Here is a 20,662-nt window from a genome sequence, read left to right as displayed (position 1 = left end):
CTCAAATCAAGCACTTTCGGCAACCAAAATATCTATAATAACCTTAAAATCAATTTCATTGAAATTTGAAAATAAAAAAATGGTATAGGACTTATAGATATATAAAAACATATTTTTAAGATGAAATAGACGGTCTAAATGCTTTGTTATAATATTATTTTAACGCTTGAAATCTTTTTTTTCCCACAAATATCTAATAACATTTTGAGTGTTCTAATAATAACATTTTATTTTTTAAAGAACATCAGTAGGAGGGTGTGGTTTATATAGAGCCGATGCTCTAAACAATCAAAATAAATTGTACATTCAGATAATACCGAGTAATGTGGTTTCGATAATACAAATCTTTGTAATAGTTATAAAATATATTTTTATCTTTAAAAATGAAATTTAAAGTTTAAAAAATAATGTAGATCGAACATATCTATAAAAATTTGAAAACCCTAAAAATTGACCGACCAAAAATGCGCTACAAGGTATATACTATTTCGATAACTTGAAATCTTTTTTTTTTTTTCATATCGATGCATCAAGAGTTGATCAATTTGCAGATATTTGGGCATCAAAAAACAACCTTCTTTAGGGAAATATTTGAGGTGTGTGGAAACTTTTTCCATAATAGAATAGAAAGGATGAGTAGATTTCATACTCGTGTAGGAGTATACTATTCATGTGGTCCCTCACACAAAACCATGAATGTTTCTTGGATCCACATAATTCGGAGATGTAACCTCTAGAATCCAATGACGAACTTTAAAGAAGAAGCATGAATTCGTGCCTAAAAATAAAAATGTCCCATGAACAACTACCGTCCAATATTTGAAGGGAAAGATCTCCATGATCAAGAAAAATTTCGAATAAAAAGTTATGGCTCGTAATTTTTTCTTGGGCAAGTAATTATTTCTTTTATTGTTTTGGGTGAGATATTGGGACCCTACGGCGTTCCTCCTCACGGAAGCTGCTTGAACTCGCACGCCTGCTTAGAGAGAGAAAGTGAAGTGAGATTTTAAATTCACGCATCAAAATAAGCAAATTTGCGTGTGAGTTTGTAGAGAGAGAAAGTAGGAACTGCTGCCCAACGCTTCAAGACACGATAACACAGAAGAAAGCCTGGGCTCCTGCGAGAAAAGCACTGGAAAATCTATGTAAGCCTTGCCTTGCCTCACCAGTTAGATATATATATATATATATATATATATAGAGAGAGAGAGAGAGAGAGAGAGAGAGAGAGAGAGATAGCCCAAATCACCAGCTACAGTGAGTGAGTGAGCGAGAGAGAACCAATATCGTCCGATGGCAGTTTTCCTAAACTTGTGTGATGAAGACACAGGAAAGAGCTTCACAGCCCATCTCAACAAAGCTCTCATTGATTCTGCTATCTCCACCTTCTTCTTTTCACCCACACAACAACTACCCACTACTATACAGAGAGCAATTGAACGGTGCGAGGTGTTTATACCTATCTTTTCCCCCCCTCTTTCTTCTGCCTTGACCAGCTCTCTTATTTACTGAGCTTGCCGAGGGCGACGCTTGTCCTTCCTGTGTTTTATGATGTGGAGCTTTCTCATGTTCGCTGGCAAAAGGGGCCTTTCGATGGAGCTTTTGTGGATCACCAAAATAAGAATGGGATTGATGAGGCGACGATGCAGAGGTGGAGAAATGCTTTGAAAGATATTGCCGATCTTCCCGGTTGGGAAATGAAGAATTACAGGTATAACCAAAATAGGTCATTCTCTGTCTCTGATTGTTGCGATCAAGAACTCCATAGAAAGTAAGTATAAAGTGTAGATCCACTTGTATTACTATTTTCAGGTCCTCTAATGATATTCACCATTTATTTGGCTTTTACCTTTAAATATCCTTTGGATATCCCATGGAAAATATTAAGGGGTCTAAGGCATTTTAATTTGTTCATCTAATTATTTTTATAGATATCTAAAATGCACCCTGATATACTCCTTAGACTTCTTGTGCATGAAATACTTCTTTGTACTTAAATATATCATTCTTATTAGCTGGCCCATTTTCTTTGGGTCTGTTGCATCTCTAATATTTTCTTTATCTACCACTGAAAAGAACCTGTTCAATTTTTATTTTATTTTTTTAAAATTCCCTAACGAGGAAGGATATTGGTTATATATATAATATGTCAACTTTGCTGCAAAAATATTAAAATCGTTTCATTTTTTGTTTTGGTAACCAGCCCCCCTCCCTTTTATTTTTCTTCCACGTTGGAAAAAAAAAAGTACCAAAAAGTTCAGTCTGAAATTGAGCTCGAGACCTCTTACAGTAAGAGGCACGCAAGGGTGGTAAAATAACTGATACGCCACTTTATGTTTCATGTAATTATATTGGAGATCATATAATACATATTATATTTTTTACCGTAATTTTATTTTTTTACTTGGCGTGGTCTCGGGCGAGTTACCTTGGCCCGAGTCGAGTCCCAAAATACTGATTTTCTTTATGATTATTACTCGGAAACCTTAATGACTTTCAAAAAATTTCACCATTTCAATGATATTTTTTTCCCTGCTTTCTAGAGAAGACTATTTGCTTGCGCACCTCATCGTTTTTCTAAAATGGTTTTACTGTTTTAAACATTTGATGATATGTTATTTTTTTCCTTTTCCAAAAGAACGTGCTCTTATATTTTTCTACTAAACAATATATTCTTTTTTTCTTCTTTTAAATAAAAGAAAATTGTTTCATGCGGAGCATAAAGAGGTTTAAATCATCCATCTAAAAATGGATGTATAGGTGGCCCATCAAAAAACAATGGTAACTAATGATGTAAATGTTTGTTTCATATAATTATTATTTCTAGTCTTCAAAATTTTTTTTGGTGCGGTTTGTACAGAGCCTAAGCTCTAAGCAATCAAATTAGAGCGTACCTTCAAATTGTGTCGAGAAATGTGGTTTCAATACTAGAAATCTTAGTGATAGCTTTATTTATAAAATTTAAAGCAGTGTTCACAAAACCGGCCGATCTAACCACTAACTGTCCGGTTAGATCGGAACCGGCCAGCCGCCGATTCCAGTTTTGGGCAGCTTTGGTGATCAACCTGTATTTTGAACTTTAAATAGAATACTGCTTTAAATTCACATCAAATGTGTTCAAATGATTATTAGTTAGCATTTAGGGTTATTTCTTAAATGAATCAAGGTTCAAATCTTGCCGACAACATCCTTTATTATTAAATCTTATTAGATCCACTAACCAATACATCCTTTATTATTAAATCTTATTAGATCTAGTAACCAATACTAATACATCCTTTATTATTAAATCTTATTAGATCCACTAACCAATACTAGTTAACCATTTATTAGTTAGTTGACAAAAAGAAGGGCCTACATTATATATAACTTAATTTTTTCTTTATTTTCTTTTAAGAAAAAGAGTTCATCAAGTTGATTTTTTAACATTGAGAATCACTTTTATATTTTCCCATCTTTTTTATAAAATTTTAAAAATACCCCTGGGCACAAATCGATTTGTTAAAATCAATTTTTTCATTAATTTTCAAATTCATTTGAGTATGTTTTGTTTTAATCACATTCTTTATATACTTTTTATATTTTAGTAGATTTTTTGTGTCTTTTTTAGTTTTTTCAACACTTTTTTTATCGTTCGGGACTTGTTCGGTTAGAGCAGCTGAATCGACCTGTTTACTGGTTAGGTCGATTAAATTGCTTCTGGGCCCATGCCCAATTAACCGTTTCGGTTCGAAGCGTAAAAAATAGTGTAAATCATTAGATTTATGGAAATTTTAAAATCTTGAAAATCGACTGTCAAAAAATGCGTTATAAAGTACTTTATTCAAAACTTGAAATCCATTTTTTTTCTTCATGTCTATGCATCTTGATGTCAAGATGACCAATTTGAGGATATTTGGTCATCAAAACAACCTATTCTAGTGAAATTTTTGATGTAGGCTCAAATTTGATTGTTTAGAGCCTCGGCTCTATATAATCTTTTCCCTTTTTTTTTTCTTTCTCATATTCATGATCTCCATGTTAAAGATTATATATTCTCTAAAAATTAGGATCAAATTATATTGGGTGCAGTTTGTATAAGCCGAGACTCTAAACAATCAAAGTAAAGCACACCTTCAAATAGTGTCGAGAAATGTGGTTTCAATATTAGAAATCTTTGTAATAGCCTTAAAATATATTTTCATCTTTAAATATAAAATTTAAATCTTTAAAAATAGTGTAGATCAATTAGAACTATGAAAAGTAGAAAATCGTGAAAAATTGACGGTCCAAAAATATGTTACAAGAGGGACTATTTCAAATCCATTTTTTTCTCATGTCATACATCTTGATGTCGAGATGATCAATTTGAGAACATTTGGGCATCAAAACAACCTCTTCTAGTGAAATTTTGAGGTGGGTTCTAATCTGATTGTTTAGGGCCCCCGCATATGTAGAAATGTGGGCATCTTAATAAATTTATTTTTGAGATGGATTTTAAGACTTAATTTTTAAGGACATGTAATCTCTGACATGGAGATAATGAATATGAAAAAATAAATAAATTCTAAAACCTAGAAATAATAATTCTAATAAGAAAACATTTGGACCTTTAGTTTCCATTGTTTTTAAATGGAATACCTACGTGCATCCATCTTTTTTTTTTTTTTGTAAGATAGTGAGGGAGAAGGCCTCTTACTTGTTTTTCATTAATAAGTAAGAAATAGAAAGTTTACAGCTCATTACCGTATAACCTTAAAACAGGGCACCTGTGCCAAATCCTGAGTTAAAAAGCAAGGCAAATAAAATTCGACGGACGAGAACGTCAAACAGTAGCTCCTTGATAAGATGTAGCCCTCTTTGCAAGAATATCAGCTGCCATATTGGCTTCACGAAAAATGTGGAAAATGGACCACCCACACTTAGAGAGACGTTGTCGACAATTTACTGCCACTATAAGTAACTTCCATGGAGGTCGGAAGCGTTCATGAATAACATTAATGAGCAATGCTAAGTCACTTTCAATCTGAATAGGGTGGTACTGTAGTTGATAAGCTAGGATTAATCTTTCTTCAAGAGTGTAAAATTCCACATAATTATTGCAGGCGATTCCAAAAGGTTTGGCAAATACTGCAATAACAGCACTGTCAAACTTCTTAATAACACCACCCCCTGCTTGGCCTGGGTTATGCAAGGAAACCCCATCAATATTTATCTTGAAGTGATTAGGGCTAGGAAATGACTATGCCATTGGAATAGTAATTTTAACCTCTGCTGATACATTTGAACTGTAAGTTATCAATGATCGCCTTCTCTGACAAATGAAATGTCCAGGATTTAGGATTTTAACTCCCAAACATGAGAAATGATATGTTTGACTAATTGTTCCCTTCTAGTCAACTTATCCTGGAAACCTCTCAGGTTGCGTTCTACCTATAAGAACCATGTAGTTGTGAAGAATAAAGAAGTCCATATGTTGAAGAAACCGTTTGATTTGAATCTGAATGATAACAATTTTCTAAGCATCATAGGAATAGAAATCCAGAGATGAAGCGTTTGCCGCATCGCCAGGCAACTGACATCCATATAGCCTAGGAAAAGTCACAAAGAAATAGTAGATGACATAAACTATCATCACTATTTTTGCAAAAGGGGCATACACTGACTTGCATCCATCTTTAAGATGGTTGCTATACACTTTCTGGACCGCATATGTAGAAATGCCATCTAACCTGCGTGAAACAATTTTCCTTTACCATTGGTATAGGGAAGTCACAATTACTTGTAACCAACTTATTTGAAATCTGATAACTTGGGTTTGTCACCAAGTTCGAGAAATTTTTTTTTGAACTTTGAGCCTGGTCAATGAAATAAATGTAGCCACCCAATTCACATCCAATAGTCATTTTTAATTGTGACCACCTTGTACCAAGATAATTCTATAATTTCCCTATAAGTAATGATCTAATACGACCCTCGCACATATTGAGTTCGTGGGACCCCAATAATTGACTATTGGATCTCACTTGCTTTGAGATTCGGATAAAGGTGAGAAGGTTTGACCAAGGTTAGCAGGTAAAAATACCCCAAGAATATTTCTCGAACTCATTTTCCTTTTGTGACTCCGTTTCTCTCTGTCCTTTATGTACTGACTCTTATTTCCTCTCTCTCTCTGCTAGTCTGAACCTCTTCTTTCTTCATCTACTTTCCTTCCCCTTAATTTTTCTACTGCCTTCCATCTCCTCTATCTCACTACCCTCCCCCACATAATTTCTCTCCCTCTTTCATTTCTCTCTCTCTTTCTCTCTCTCTCTCTCTCTCTCTCTCTCCTATTCTCTCCCTCCAGCCAAGTAATCTATTATAATTTCTCTTATTTTTATCTGCATCCTCAATAGATGGAGAGAGAGAGATTCAATGGGCTGAAGATTAAGGGTTTTTCAAATCTACAATCTTCAGGTTGGTTTGTGGAGCGAGAGAGAGAGGCTGGTTCAATGGGCTGAAGATTAAGGGGTTTCCAAATCCCCAATCCTAAGGCTGTTGTGTGTGGAGAGAGAGAGAGAGCAATTGATACGATGGGCTAAGGATTGGTAGCCTTCAAATCCCAAAATCCTAATATTAATCTATAGAGTGTGTTAGGTACCTAACCAATATGCCCCAAAACCCTTCGATGATGGAAACACGTAAAGTTAGGCCCTTAAACCACCTAGGATCGTTACATACCACCATGCTCCGCAGTTGACGTCCTCAGCGACTCTCACTCTATTGTGGCTCTCACTCCCTAGGATTTGAACTTGGGTCGCAGTGGTTGCTCTGATACCAAATGTTAGGTACTTAACCAATATGCCCCAAAACCTTTGGGTGATGGAAACGCGAAAAGTTAAGCCCTTAAACCACTAGAATCGTTACAAAGTGAGAGACTGGGGCAAGAGATTGATTCAACGGGGGGTTCAGGGGCTTCTGTTCCCCTAATCCTACCATTTGTGGAGAGAGAAGAGAGATTCAGAATGAAGATTCAAGGGTCTCCAAAACCCTAATTCTTGTGTTGGCGTGTATCATGTAGTGCAGTCGTTGTAGCCCATTCCCAGCATAGAGACTTAAACTATCTACCTCACAAGACACAAATAGGACTGCGGAGAGAGACAAAGTACGGAAGAAGATGTACATTATGAGTGAAAAATAAAGATAGAGTGAGAGAGAAGTCATATACAAGAAGGCAGCTGAAAGTGAGAGATTTAATCACAAATGAGCAGGTTTAGAGAGAGAAAGAGAAAAAGGGCAATTTGAGTGAAGATGTGGGAACATGAAGAGAGATAGAGAGGAGATGAAAACTTGTAAAAAGAGAAGGGGTTAATCCATGTTTTGCCGCGAAACTGTTTACCCCTTCTCGTCTTTACCAAAATCTTAACTTGGGTAAAATCTAAAGCCCCAGTTATCATTGAAACCATATATGCAATTAAGAGCCCATCTCCATCTCTAAGTTGATCTCTTCTTTCTCTTTTTAAAGACCAATCCATTCTCTCTCAACAACAACTGGCACATGAAATCGAGAACGGTATGGGGCCTTGGCGGTAGTATTGTCAAGCCCCATGATGAGGTCTCTGACTCCATTCTCATCAATGCGTAGGGGCCCAAATCCCCACTGACTTACTACTTTTCTGAGAATGACTTCGGTCTTGGTGGTAGTATTGCTGAGCTCCATGGTTAGTCTCTGACTCCATTCTCACCGAAGGGTTGGGGCCAAATCCCCACTAGCTTGCCACTTACTCACTCAAAAAAAACTGCCATATGAAATAATAGAAAGAGGTTTATAGGAAAGAAAAGATAACATGTTTAACAGGCCACTCCACACGTATCTCGAGAACCTACACGATTATGGGCAAAACGCCTATAGGTGATGTTCTATTGTACTTGACCTATGGCTTTATCATCGTCTAAAGTTCATCGAATGATCATAAATGTCTTATAGTTTTTCAATTTTAATATTTTTTTAACTAATCATAATGATCTGAAATTTTGTAGGTGTGTGCGCCTTAGTGAGGCACACCTGAATAAAATAAAATAAACAAAGTTTAATGATAAAAATGACCTAAAATACCCCTATGAAGTTTTAGGATTATTTTTTTCATTTTATTTTATGACTATTATTTTTTATATTTTTTATTTTGGTATAAATTGGTCATATGTACACATGACCCAAATTTTAGATAAATCTAATGGATGAAAATATTATTAAAATTCAAATACTACCGGACAACTGTGATCGTGTGATAAACTATGGATGGTGATGAAGTGTAGGTGAAATATTGTAGAATTTCACCTATAGGCGTTTTGCAGTGTTTTCCATATATATATATATATATATATATATAACATTTTGCGGTGGCTTGTCATTTGGTAGAGGAGGTTATGTAATTGAGATAAAAAAAAATACAGTTGTACACATCTTTCACTTGAAGGATCATATACCCCAAGGAGTATACAATAGTAGATGTTTTTTGTATAATATATTATATCATAGACTTGTCATTTGATTTTTTACAAGAATAGGTTAATAATACAAACTTAGTGGCCTTCTTATGAACCAAATCTCCCAGTGCATTTCTTGAGTGCTACATAGTTAATTTAATGTGCCATCAATTATCAACTTTTAAAGGCTACTTAGTGGCCTTCTATGTACTATGTTATTCACAACACACCTAAAGGTGGCGAGGGGGGCACGGCTCTGTGATGCCAAGAACTTTCGAATAGGAACGAAACTTTCGAATCGGAACGAAGTCAATCAGAGGTAGAGATTGGAGGTTTGTCAAATTATGATCCGAGATGGAAGTAGGCCTAAGAACGGTTCTCTGTCACATAACCTCAACAGTTACCGGCTCATGGGTCGGTGAGGCCACAAATTCGCAAACAGGAAGAAGTTTTTAAAATTCTAAAGCAAAGAAGGGGAAAGATTTAGGAAATAGTTTCAAATTAGGGAATTAGGGCTATAATATACTAAATACACAAATGAAAATCCATAGAAAAGAAAAAGAGGTGAATGTACTTGGAAACCGGGCCCACAGGCGTGGTACCCAAAGTTGGTGGTCTGGCTCAGATCCGAGATTGTGGCTCTGACCTCTTTCGCCTCTCAGAGCTCACCAAATGGGATGGAACAATGTTCAGATTGAATTGGTACTAACTTAGATTTAAATTGAATACTGCGCATAGGGTCTAAAGGAAGAGTCTAGGGTCCATGGGTGTAACCGAGAGTCTATGATTTGATTGGCTTGAGGTTCTATCTTAGCTGAGAATAAGATTTTAGAGATTCAAAGCAGGCTTAGGGGTCTGTAAGAGGGGAAATTAGGGTTCTTGGCTTTAGGGTTTCTAAAGTTGTATGTAAAGTGGCAGGGCTTCCCCTAATTCTCTAAAATCTAGGCCCCAATGTCATAGGTGAGGGTCTACAGTTGTAGGTTAAGACCTATATAACGGCTCCTACAAGGCGGTTCAATTTGAGTAGTTGATCACCCGCAAAACACTGTATTACGCTTGCATAAATAGGTGTTACGCAGACACGGTGGACACCACAATTTTACAGTTTTGCACCATTTGTCTTGTTATGTCCGTTGGGACGTTTCAACATGTGAATGATCCACTTTAGGTGCATTTGGGTGGTGGTAATGAATTTAAATTAGGAGTTTTAAATGTCATAAAGGTGGGGTCAAACTAAAGTTTAGTGGGGGTTATGGTGTTATTAAGGTTTGACCTTGGATTAAAGGTGTTGGCCCAAATTTAAGCTACTTTAGGAAAGTTTTAGGTGAATTTAGGCCATTTAGTTAGGTTTCAGCTTGTTTTTGAAGGTTTCAATGGAACTTAGGTCTAGCTAATTGCTTATTTAGGAAGGTTCAAGAGGGTTTAGTGCACTAAGCTGGTTGAACTAATTTAGTTGAGTTTTAGATGGGGAAGCTTTTTAACTTCTATGGTATGGGCCATGGTGTATGAAAATGATGGTCCTAGGGTGTATGGAAATTGTATGGTCCCTAGCTAGTTTTAGGCCAATAGATAGGTTCTCGGTGGGTCGAATTTCAAGGTTTTGGTTAGGGACAATCTATGAAAGGTTTAGTCCTATGCTCAAGTTTTTTAGGGTCTTGTATTTCTGGAACTCCTTCAGCCAATAACGGGGTGTCTACATATGCATTACAAAATAGATGAAATATATTTTCCTAACCAACCACCATCCAAATGTTAGAAATATTTAATGAAAGACACCTGTAACCAAAGTGATGTTTTACATATTGGTTTTTTTAGGGCACTCTTACACATGGAGTATATACTTAATGTACTCAATATTTTTGGACACTTGGTGCCTTTGATTTGTAATACAAAAATTTTTAAGCAAGGTTTTTTAGTCATGAGCAGGGGTAGAATGGATATTTCTATAAGAAACTAGTAATATTCTATTAGTGGTTAAAAAGCATGTAATGCTCCATATGGGTGATGTCGCACATCATGTTGGTGACATTATAGCAAGTCTCCGTTTAAAACATGAATTTTTTCAAAACATCTCTGATTTTTTAAAATCCGTTAGGAACTCCATGTGGGTGATGTCGTACATCATGTTGGTGACATTATTAGCAAGTCTCTGTTTAAAACATGATTTTTTTCAAAACATCTCTGATTTTTTAAAATCTGTTAAGAACTCCGAGTTTTTAAAAAGGTCTTCAAAAAATCATGTTTTTTTAATAGAACTGATATAAACCTGTATTTTATCTTTTTTCAAAAAACCTTTTCTTTATAACTTTATATTTTTTCATTAGCTTAATATTATTGAATTTTAACTTAAAGATAAGCACATTAAGGATCTTGATGTAGTGTAAAATTTCAACAAAAATTTCACCACTAATTTCCCTTTAAAAAAAACGTAAAACAAAATACAAGCAATGTGGTCCTAAAAAAATAAGATATCGAAACAATCATAAATCTCAAATTAATAGGTAGAGTTAGAAGAGAAACCCAATGAAAATCTTCGTCTTCTTTTTAACCCAAAGCTAGGAATTCAGTGTGAATTTCAAATATGGTTTAGCATTTTGTTGCTTTCTTTATGCATAGAGAAGTTTGATTCATTGCATATTTTTATTTTTTATCTTTTATTTCATTGGTGTATACAACGTAGCATTTTGGATGGATAACAATTTTACATATTTGGGTCTTTGTGTTTTGTTTTAGTTAATTGCAATCCTATAATGAGGGTCTTTTTTGTCTCTTTCTTTTGAACACTAATCCTATATGTTAGTTTACAGTTCTTGTTATTTACTAATATGGTTATTGTGTTAAGAATTATTGTCGTTGTTTCATTTTATGCGCCAAATAAATTTACGATATGTTTTGTGTTGTGATAACAAATAAGCATTGTTGATGGATTTTTTGAAAGTTTAGGCAATAAATTGTCAAGTCTTACTCTAACGACACTAGGTAAGGCTATAAAATTATTATTCAATGACTTTAATGTATCTACACAATAACTACAAATCATAAATCCTATATTATGTCATCTTTACACATCCGATTTTTTCACTCCGGTTTTTTGAGACAAATCTAAAATGTTCACGATTCCATAACATACCTTATTTTTTGGCGATCCGTACTTTTTACCGGATTTTTTTCTCTGACTTTTTGAAACAAAATTGGTTCATTACCGATATTTTGGTTCGTCGATTTATTATTATTCCCCGACTTGCTAACTATAGTTGGTGATGCCATTGTCCTCTATAGTTAATAAATGCTTTTGTTTCTATTAAGAATCTCTACTTTACCTTGACTAATTATTTGAAATACTCATTGACAGAAAGTCACTACATTATAGAGTAAGGGTATCAAGTGTCTAAAAATATTGAGTATAGTAAGTACCCTAACAAAACCCTATATATATATATATATATATATATATATCTTATTTGCTAGCCCATTTTGTTTCGAACCATTTTTATCAATATTTCTGTTGTGTCACTTGTATTTTGCTTAGAAAAAGAAGTTTTTTTTCCTAATGAGTAGGGATATTTTATATATAGGACTGAAGCACATTTGGTGGGCGACTTGTCAAGCATGTTTCTATGAAGTTGATTTGTGACACACCACTACATGTTGCCGCTCACCCTGTCGGGCTCAATCCTCGGGTTGATGATGTGATGAGACACTTAGAAATTGATGCTAATGATGTTCGAATGATTGGGATCCATGGAATGGGTGGCATTGGTAAGACCACTCTTGCTAAGGAAGTGTTCAACAAAATATGTTCCAAATTCCATGGCAGCTGTTTCCTCTCAGATGTTAGAGAGTCTTCAAAAACAAATGGGGTTGTCAACTTACAGAGACAACTTCTTAAGGAACTTTTGATGAAGTAGATTCAAGTATATATAATGCTGATAGAGGCATCAATGTTATTAAGAATAAGATTGGGTCGAAGAAAGTTCATGTTGTATTTGATGACATTGATGATGACAAACAACTTGAAAAATTGGCTGGTAACCGTGATTGGTATTGTCAAGGAAGTAGAATTATCATCACTACTAGGGATGAGCACGTGTTGAATGTGCATAATAGGGTAGATAGTAATCATGTCTACAAGCTCGAGGCATTGGATCACATACAATCCCTTGAACTCTTTAGTTGGTGTGCGTTCCAGAGGAATCAACCGATACCAGAATTCGTGCAACTCTCTAAGGATGTAATATCCATTGCTTGTGGGCTTCCCCTGGCTCTTGAAGTTTTGGGATGTTACTTATGTGACAAGTTAAACATTGAAGAGTGGGAAGAGGCAATACTGAATTTGAAAAGAATTCCCGCAAATGATGTTATGCGAAAGCTTAGAATAAGTTATGATGATTTGAGTGAAGAAGAGAAGCATATATTTCTTGATATTGCATGCTTCTTTATTGGAGAAAAAAGAGATTATACAATTCATATATGGAAAGGTTGTGGTTTTCCAGCTTCAATTTCTATAAAGAAGCTCTTGCAAAGGTTACTTGTAAAGATTAATGATTCGGATAGGTTGCAGATGCACGACCAACTTCGTGATACGGGGAGACGGATTGTTGAATTAGAAAACCTAGATAATCATGGAAAGCGTAGTAGGTTATGGTTTAGAGGAGATGTCATTACTGTGTTGAAGAATCACAAGGTGAGAAATTCCTAAACAAGCTCATTTTTCTCTTGTCAGAAAAATCCTTTAATAAGTTATTTGATTGGCAACGATTTTAAGTCTATTTGATCAACATGATAGAGTATGTACACTTGTTTTTTAACATCTTGTTGACAGGCTGACATTTACTTCTATTATCAATTAGGGAACTCCTAAGGTTCGAGGCCTAATGATCAGGGGGAATGAAGACGAGTATATTTGGGAAACTGAAGCATTTAAAGCAATGACCAATTTGAAGCTACTCGGTATCAGTCAAGCTTGTCTTAAAGGAAGCTTGAAAGATCTTTCATCAGAGTAAGTGTGGCTACAACTAGGGGAACATCCGTGGCAGTATCTCGCAGAAGATTGTAGCTGTGAAAGGCTAGCTGTCCTTGACTTCACAAACAGTAACACTGTGTTGAAGAGCAACATCAAGCAGGTGTGGAACTTATATTTAATGTCATCTCATGCCAATTTCGTTTTTTGTCCCTTGCATGTTTGAAACCTTTCGTGGAAGTTATTCTTCCTAATCCCAACCAACCAAGTATTTTTTTGCACAGCTCTTCCCGAAGTTGAAGGTCCTTGATCTTAATAGGTGCCGTATCTTAGAGAGAATTCCTGACTGTTCTCTATACATGAATTTGAAGCAGTTGATTCTTGAATATTGTGAAAACTTGATTGAGATTCCCGACTCCATAGGGCTTTTAAGGGATTTAGTTTATCTGAATCTTGAGGGATGTTCCAACCTCAAGAAACTGCCAGAAAACTTTGGAAAGCTTACAAGTTTAAGGACTCTCAATTTAAACTACAACTCCAATTTGACAAGGCTTCCATCTACTTTCTCCGGTCTTTGTTCCTTGGAGGAATTGTCCGCATGGGCTTGTTACCTGCAAGGGGTGATTGCTGATGACTTTGAAAAGTTGTCCAAATTGAAAAAGTTGGATCTCTACCGCAACAACAGTATCCAAGGCCTACCTAGGAGCATTAGGGGCCTTTCTCAATTAGAAGAGATGCGTATAAGTGTTTGTGCGCAGCTCATAACTATAGCTGAGCTCCCCAGTAGTTTGAAATGTCTAAATGCTAGCGACTGCTACGAGTTGCGAACCATGCCGGAGTTATCTCATCTTTCTCAACTAGAAGCTTTGTATTTAGCTAACTGTGAGCAGCTGATAGCTATTCCTGAGCTCCCCACCAGTTTAAAATATTTGGATGTTTCGGACTGTGTGAGCTATTGGGGATCTTTCCACCACTTTGAAATCTTTGAAGGCTTCCCACTGCTTATCTTTGCAAATTATACCGGACCTCTCTCACCTTTCTCAACTTGAAGAATTGGATCTCACAGGCTGTAAAGGATTGATTGAGATACAGGGCCTCAGTGGGTTGAAATCTTTGAAAACTTTGCAGTTGAATGGGTGCAGCCCTCATTCTTTGAGGGGTCAAGTGCTAGCAAAGGTATGTTACTTTGCCCAAAAAAACTATTGCTATTTGGTTTTCGAGTTACCTTTATGTATGACTGCTAATTATTTTTTCTTTTTATTGTTTTGTTTGTGCATATATATAGGAAATATTTGCAGGTTTAGAATGCTTAACAGTTCCTGGAAGCAAGGTTCCAAATTGGTCCCAGGATAAGTGGATTACGCAGGACAGCAGTGTGTTGTACCGAGTGTCGGGGGTTCCAGATGAAGGAAAATATATCAGAGGACTGATGCTGTGCTTTGCTACTCATTTGGTTGCACCCACAACAGCCATCTCGTGGACATATGGATGAAGAGCGAAAATTGTATGGCACAATTACTAACTCATCCAACCCAGCAAGATCAAATTTATTTTTACCATTTACGATCTGGCCAGACTGAAAATCTCCCCAGGCGGTTGAAAACTGGGGATGAAATCGTAGTTAGAATTATGAATGGACCAGCGTGGGTGAGATTTCCCTGCAATTTAATGACGGAGGTAGGATTCCATCCTGTATGGGAACCAGAAGATACCAAGGATTCCATTCGAGAAGATGGCGAGGATTCCATCCCTGAAAAGCTCGCAGAATTCTTCAATTCATTGTTTCTTCAATGACATTTTGCAGCAACAGAATTTCAAAGGTACGGATAATTTTTGGTTTAGATTGCCAAACTGTGTTCTCTTCTCATATAACAGATGGATTCACAAATGGCTTCAGTATCTGCTGCCTTCTTATCAATGGTTTTCAGTGAAATACATGCTTTTGTTTTGCCCCTTTCCATTCTTTTGATTCCCAAATGCATCCCCTAAATAAAATCGTGCTAAAAAAATTATCTTGAATCTCGACCAGCCCTGATTTATATTTGAACTGAAAAAATCAAGGTCTCTTTTTCTCCATGTGTGTGCTTGGGGACATGTCAGCTGTTATAGTTCTTTTATGGCTTGATATGGTTGAAGAGTTTTATAGATATCTGATTTTTTTTAAACATTTTTTTATGTTTTTTTTTGTATGGCATAAATTTGCCATGGGCTGTCATTTTTCATGATGGTTTTGGTTATTTCCTTGTTTAGATGGTGTGATTGAGAAAATTCAAGAGCACAATTTTGGTGAAAGTAAATCTTTAAAGGATTACCTTCTTTCATTTACGTGTCTTTTCTATTAGGTCAGAAATCAACATCTTACCTTTTGACAGAATAAAGGTCTCACCAACTATAAAAACTTTCCATAGCCTTCTGATAAAGCCGGTATTCCTCTCAGAAACCTCCTCATTCTAACCATGTTCTAAATGCTTTTATGAAATGTGTTCCTCTTGATTACGCCAAACACTTGTTTATTGAAATCTGTGAACCAAATCTGGTATCATTTTTCCCATCATTTAAGCTAATTCTCACTCTAACCAGCCCAAAAACTGCTTAATTCTACTAATCCATCTGTAAACTCTTGGCTTCTCACCATATGAATTTGGCTTCTCAACCCATTTGATGGCTTTTCAAATTAAAAGCTGCAAATCAAAGCATGTAAATTCACACACAGCTGATCATCCTGGAGGACGCAATTTTGCAAATCAAAGCATGAATTTGGCTTCTCAAGCCTTTTGATGGCTTTTCATACTCGTGGCTTCTAGTTCAGACCCATTTGTCCAAGCAACTGCAATTTTTTCCTATGCTGTTAAATTATTCTTGATGAAAATCTGTCATCCAGGAGCACTTGATGAAAAATCCAAAGTAGACAAAACTCCATGTCATCTTTGGCTGCCTGTCTTCCTTTTTGAAATTATGTGACTTGTAGCAAAATAACAGTAAGCTTTTGAATTTTTTTTCTCTCTGATCCAGAACCCTAAAACTCTCTCCTTTTCTATCAAACTATTTATCTAGCTATCTCTTGGCCTCCATAGCAACTGAGTGAAGTGCTACAGTTGTGGAAGCCTTCCACAAAATAGATACGCTGCTAATGTTGCTCTATTATGACTTGGTCCATGATGATATCCTTGGCAGGGACACCCCTAAACTCAGTTGGAGGAAGGGCCCATTAGATGATGATATCTCTAATGTCTTCACTCAGATCAGATTGTTTGTCTTACGACCCTGGAAGATCCTTTCATTCCACTCTTTAACTTGCATCATGGAATCTTCTTCCATTTTTTTTTTGTTGCTGAGGCGCTGCCGCCTCAATCTCCTTATTGTTCGCTGCCTGAGATTTCAAGGGCTGGAATCGGGAGCCCTATTGAGTCGTATCACGTTCAACTCATTGCCATCTCTTCTCCGGGGCCTTCGATCTTCCTCTACCCTTTCTTTCTATCCTCACAAATCCCTCATTGTACATCGCCCCCGGAGGCAAAGCTGCCATGGTAGACACTGTTTCCAGCAAAGTAGCAGAGGTACCACCGAAGTGGTAAAACCCAATAGAGACCCCATAGGTTTCTATAATGCTGCCAATTTCTGAATATATCCATTCTATTTTTTTTATTTCGAAAAATAGCAAATGATTGTGGAAATTTGTCACCCTTGAGATTTATTTTCCCCACCTGATTGACTTCATTAGTAGCTAAAACAGTTCAGGGAAAGTCCTTTCTAAGATTTAAGTTAAATGGAATCCAGAAAAATGATTCCATAAGTACCTCCACAGAATAATACATTGTCTATTTTCTAAAGTAGTTTTACTCCTACAAATAATCAATTGAAGTTTCTCAATCCTTGCTCTAATTTAAAAACTCTTCGATTAGTTTTTCAATTTCCAAATCATGAAGCATGATCCTAAATTCCCAATTTTTTATTTTGATTTATTTTCCACAGTCCCTTGTCTGTTAAGCTCTTTTGTGACAACAAATTTCCTGCACCCATTTAATTAAACTATAGATGTACCTTTGAACCTTCCCACTCTGATGATATCCCTAGGACATGCAGTTTCGGAAACTGTATTGGCCTATTGGGCTGCATCAGTAAGCTCCTATAAAACGTCTGAATAGCTGAGGTAGTTATGCGGTGGTTTCTGACAGATTTAAGTTACCTCTGTTTCCAGTTGACCTGCCCTGGTGGCTGGGTTGTTTGAGTTTCAGGGCTGTGTCTGTTTGTCTGACTGACTGAAGATATTGTTGAGATTCGTATTCATCTCAAGATTTTATATTTTCTTTAGAAAGTACTATTTGTATTAAAAGTCAAAACTCTAGCTCAGAAAGAAGTGTGGCAGCCCATATACTTGGTACTCTGTACAAAGTGAGAGAAAGGCCTTTTCCCCCCCATAAGGATTTTATACATCTCAAAATATACTGTGCAGGCTGGGGCAAAAGCTCAAAAAGGTTTCAAAAGGTTCCCTGGAGTGTTTTTCTGAGAGTGCACCGTCCTTCGTGATGCCATCAACTTCCAAATTTGTCTTGTGCCACATGTCACCAAATGATTTACGATTTCATATTGATAATGCCTATTACATATGACTTTTAGTAACTGTTAGAAATTATTGATTATTTTTGTACTGCTATTAATATTTATGTATCTTCAGTTCAAACATTGTTTCTCTTAAAATGATCTATCTCCATTTGTTTTCAAGCAGTGTGGTTATTTTTCCTTTGCTTCATTTATATTTAGTTCTGTGTTTTGTCCAAGTCAAATTATGGCGCTTCACCTTGATGGAATCTGCATTTCTGATAATTAATTTTTTTTACTTCCGACTATTGAATTCAAAAATGGTTTTTTCTTCCTCCGAGGGAATGGATTCTTACGAGTGTGTTATTCTCATTGACTTATGATTTGCAGCTCAAAAAAGTGTGCATATCTGATGGATTTGTGAAGAATTAGAATTACTAGCACAAAAGTTAAATTTACAATAGCCTATTTTTAAGGTTCAAAATCCATTTGTTTTTCAGATTGGTGCGGCCTTCAAAAATTTTAGGTCCAAAATCCTTCTATAACATTGTTCTTGGACGGAGACCGTATTTCAATAAGTGCGTTGGTTGATGCACCAAAATCCTTTCCTTTTAGTCTCATGTGTGTAAAACCATAGGTGTGAAACACCATCTAATTTAAGGAATCCAAATTCTTCTATCTATCTCTATTTAAAGTGACCTTCCATGATATCATAGAGGCAGATCAGATGGTCTCCTTGAAGAAATTCCCCTGCATGGAATCTATCTATTATAGGGTATTTTCAGGCTTATTGTATTACCATTGGTTCTATGACATGTACTAGCTGAAGCCGCAGGTTTCAAAAGTTGCTTCCTAACTCCTCGCTTGACATATTATAAATTATCCCCACTCTACGTATCACTCCTTTTTTATGAAAAGATATCAAAGTTTAGTCATTGGAAGTGAACTTCTTTGTTTTTCAAGCTGGAATTAATTTTGAACATCTTTATCTCCACAATAGTCTTTTCATTATTTAATTAGATTAATTTTATATTACACGGAGATATTACATCATCGGGCTGCGCCAATTCGCCTATTCAATTTCTCTAGTAAAATCTAATCTTGGAATACTTTTTTCCAGCCTTCAAAAAAGATAAACATAAATTCCAAAGCAGTTCTTATGTTCTCACAATTAATTGGAGGATCAAATAGAAATTATCCAAAATTGGAATGGTTAAATCCAATAGCTCAAAAATTCAAAATCTGAAATCAGGTCTTAATTTTGGGGCTATTCCCATTTTTTTTTTTTGAAACATAAAAAATCCTCTTAGATATCCCTTTTCCTAAAAATTTTCAGTTACTTTTTTTCGTTAAAATTTAAAATTTGAGATAATTTCTCTCCATAAAATTTTAGGGACAGTTTCTCTCCCTAAAACTTAAAATTTTGAGATTGGTTCTCTCTAAAAATTTAGAGATAGTTTATTTCTAAAAAAATTCGAGTCGTTTCTCTTTGAAAATTTTAAAATTTAAGATACTTTCTCGCTCTAAATTTTTTGAGGTATTTGTCACTCTAAAATTTGATCTAAAATTTTAAGATATTTTATCTCTAAAACTTAAAATTGAAAATAATTTCTCTCTGCAAAACTTTTAAGATACTTTTATTTTCTAAAAAGTTTTAGGTACTTTCTCTTTCTAAAATTGGATGTAGTTTCTCCTTTTTAAATTTTAAGATACTTATTCTATCCAAAACTCAAAATTTGAGATAGTTTCTCTCTCTAAATCAAGGGGTCTTTTGGTGAATTAATTGTATTTTATAAAGTGGAGTCTCTATTGAGAGAAAATCTGGTTAGAAATTAATCTCATCCACATCCTTTTTCACAAATTTTGACATTTTTCGGACAAAAATGACCTTCATGGTATAAAGGCTACCGTAATTCTTTTTTATATTTACGGTAATTTAAGTACCGTTATGATTTCACGGTATTTTAAATACCATGATAAGATGAATTTATATTACAGTACTTAGAGTACCGTAATGTCAAAAATTTACATTACGGTATTCTTAATACCGTAATTACTGCAAGGTTGCTTGAAGAACATTGAGGAGACGGTTGCTTGAAGAAGCCATGAACAATATACCACAGCCGGGGTCTGGAAGGGTTATGCATATGGTTAAGGCCTTTGAGAGGTTGCTCTCAAATTCACGAGAAGAGAGAGGAATGGAGAAAAACGATGGATGGGAAGAGGGTTCGAAAGTCAAGAATTAGGCATTACCAAGCTTGCAACCACCAGTTGTTGAGCCCACATTTAATTCTCACTCTTCATTTTCTCTCTCATCTTCATGTTCTGGGTTTCCAGTTCAAAAGTCTCAGATGGGGAGTTTTATTTTTCGATTGCAACCAGTGATTGCAGGTTAGTCTCAATGCATGGATCTCTTTTTTATCATTTACAATTTACAATTTTTTTTTGCCTATAAAATTGTTGTTTTGGTATAATCGAAATTTGAATTCCATTTTATATGCTCTTTTTTTTCTTTTTTTTTAAAGGTTCCGATGGTTGTGGGGCCACTAGAATAAAAAATAGCACTAATGGATGTAAAATTATGCTTGTGGCTATCTGTTTCTATGGAGATTATATGATCAAATTTTATCTCTTTTTCCTGTGTTTTTTTTGTTTTTTTCTGCAATTTTTGAGATGCTTGTCTGATTGGTGTTTTAATGCCTAGTGGTAATTGATATT

General features: G+C 35.4%; 1 non-coding gene across 1 annotated transcript; it reads left to right on the top strand.

Annotated features, from left to right (window-relative positions):
- Positions 1-1,184: 1,184 nt before the first annotated feature.
- LOC18443551 (TMV resistance protein N) lies at positions 1,185-20,440 on the top strand. Its single transcript, XR_016056194.1, has 7 exons — positions 1,185-1,509; positions 1,584-1,771; positions 12,029-13,129; positions 13,296-13,568; positions 13,690-14,581; positions 14,691-15,225; positions 16,580-20,440. It is a non-coding gene; the product is annotated as a TMV resistance protein N (transcript).
- The last annotated feature ends 222 nt before the right edge of the window (positions 20,441-20,662 follow it).

Source organism: Amborella trichopoda, chromosome 5, assembly GCF_054954075.1.
Source record: "Amborella trichopoda isolate Santa Cruz 75 chromosome 5, AtrichopodaSantaCruz75HAP2 v2.0, whole genome shotgun sequence".
Taxonomy (NCBI): domain Eukaryota; kingdom Viridiplantae; phylum Streptophyta; class Magnoliopsida; order Amborellales; family Amborellaceae; genus Amborella; species Amborella trichopoda.
This window is presented reverse-complemented; position numbering and strand designations above follow the sequence as displayed.